Source organism: Anopheles arabiensis (assembly GCF_016920715.1).
Source record: "Anopheles arabiensis isolate DONGOLA chromosome X unlocalized genomic scaffold, AaraD3 X_pericentromeric_contig0005, whole genome shotgun sequence".
NCBI classification, from domain to species: Eukaryota; Metazoa; Arthropoda; class Insecta; order Diptera; family Culicidae; genus Anopheles; species Anopheles arabiensis.
The window spans coordinates 162501-165000 of record NW_024412083.1 but is presented as its reverse complement, the minus strand read 5'-3'; positions in this window follow the sequence as shown (position 1 = coordinate 165000).

Genomic DNA, 2500 nt, shown 5'->3' with positions numbered 1-2500 from the left:
CGTTATTGGCATTATGTTGCACGTTTATTGTGGCTAGAACATTAATTATTCACAAAATGGCACCAAAGCTTGGCAAAAGTCGCGAAACACTCCTATCTCGACGCACCAGCAATCGCAACTTGATGCAAAATAAATTGCACGAGCTAATGATACTTGTACCATGCACAGTACACCGTACCAAAATATACCCCTGAAAGTGTGCAATTTGGTGCTACCCTAGGGAATATGTATGGAGAAGCCTAGCTACGTGTGTCGCACGTTCCAAGTTGCATGGACGTCGAACAGAGGCATGCAAAAGCACCTATCTAGGGAATTACTCTACGTTCTAGTAGCAAGTGCGATTTTCCGGTCCAGCACGGCAGTACGCCTGCACGCATACACTCCATGTACCAAAATGTACCAACCTAGGCGTTGCTCAGTAGCTTTTGGCGGCACATAGAAAAAGTATTCGAGTTCAGATTTTTGGGACTTAGCGTATTTTTAAAACTAATAACGAAAATTAAATTTTAAATCGGTAAACGGCTAGGAGTTGCTCAGTAGCTTTTTGCGCAACGTGGCAAAAGTATTCGAGTTCAGATTTCTAGGACGTAGCGTATTTTTCAATCATAATAAACCGAATCAAACATAACAATGATGAAACTTACACCATGTCCCAAGGTTGTGCACAAAACGTAACGATAAAGTGCTGGCGAAGTTAGAGGTGCACCAAAATTGTGTACCGATCAGGGAAAGTACTCTACGTTCCTATGATTTGGGTGAAAAGTGTTATTTAACTGCTGGTTAGAATAGACAGTTGCTTATCATACACATCGCAAACGAACACCCCTTAGTGAGCATTAGCAAAAGTCAATTGCACAAAGCAAATGCAATACAAACTGATCAAGTACATTAAAGAACGCTACGTAGCAGGACTTCTTTCCAAGAATGGTGTCCGCAACGGGAGGGCAAGCGTCCTTCCCAGGTTTTCCTAGTAAACCTTGTATGGTAAACATACCCAAGCGTGTCTGTAAGCACGCAACGAAAGTCACGAACGGGCACATACCTAGGGAATGTACTCTACGTACTTGGACTTTTGTCCAAGAATGGTGTCCGCGACGGTCGGGCACTGCGACGCAATAACCAAATCCTAGGATTGTAACTTTAGTGTGCACAAACATAAACATTAACGCGTTCGCTCGGGCTGCGCCGTCCGTGTTGAACACAAATGTGGGTGATTATATGCGTGGAGGGACAAAAACATACGAGGAGGAGACAGTTTTCTGCACGATGTGCACAGAGCTCATTTCGTCGTCCCGGGCGAATGGAAAACACAAACATCGCGAGTATCGTTCTAGGTTTCTGTCTATAAAAGGGCAGGCCAAAAGGTGACCGGTTGAGATAAGCATTTTAAGCATACAAACACTTTATTGGAACTTTTGATACAAAAACAAGGTACGTACATGTAGGTTGTACCAACATGGACATCTATGAACGCGTACGCTCGGGCTGCGCCCTCCGTCTTGTACTTTCCTGATCGGTACACAGTTTTGGTGCACTGCTATTCCGACCGGCAACTTGTACCAACATATACATCCATGAACGCGTACGTAGTGTACTTTCCCTGATCGGTACACACTGTTGGTGCACGGCATAAGAAAAGAGCTAAAATGGTCAAACTCAATCCATTTCAACAATAGATAGTCGATAGTAGCTGTGCCGATGAAGTAGGGCACGATGCAAGTTAATGTTGTTTAATGAATAACATGTCCGCCATACATTTCAGTACAAAATTGCTCGGTCAGACCTACAAAGTGCTATATCTCGAATACGAGGCGTCGGACTGGGGGTTGTAGAACAATTTTAAGTTCGTCTAATGATTCTACATCCGATTCTGGATAGCGGTTTTTGACCACTTTTCAATATTTTGTGACACCCCGAACCTAGGGGCAGCTCCTAGCTTTTTCAAAAATGTGCACCGATCGGGCCGGAGAGCTCGTGTGGCTCAAAACATGTTTTTCGCTAAAACACCTCAAAACGTGTCGAGAACGCACCCTAGCTCTTGTTTTTCAAAAGTTATGGCCATTTAAAGTGAGGTGGTTTTTGCTTCAAAATAGCTATTTTACCCGTCCCTATGGCCATGCTTTAAATTTTCACGAAAATGCCAGGTCAGACCTAGGGCGGGCCATATCTTGAATACTAAACGTCGCAGACATTGGTCGTAGAACAATTTTAAGTTCGTCTAATGATTCTACATCCGATTCTGGATAGCGGTTTTTGACCACTTTTCAATATTTTGTGACACCCCGAACCTAGGGGCAGCTCCTAGCTTTTTTCAAAATGTGCACCGAACGGGCCGGAGAGCTCGTGTGGCTCAAAACATGTTTTTCGCTAAAACACCTCAAAACGTGTCGAGAACGCACCCTAGATGATAAAAAGTGCAATCAGAATGTCAATCGACAACTTTGTTGGGGGTACCATTTTTACTCTACGGGCCAGTAGCTTAGGCGCGCCAACAGCGCTT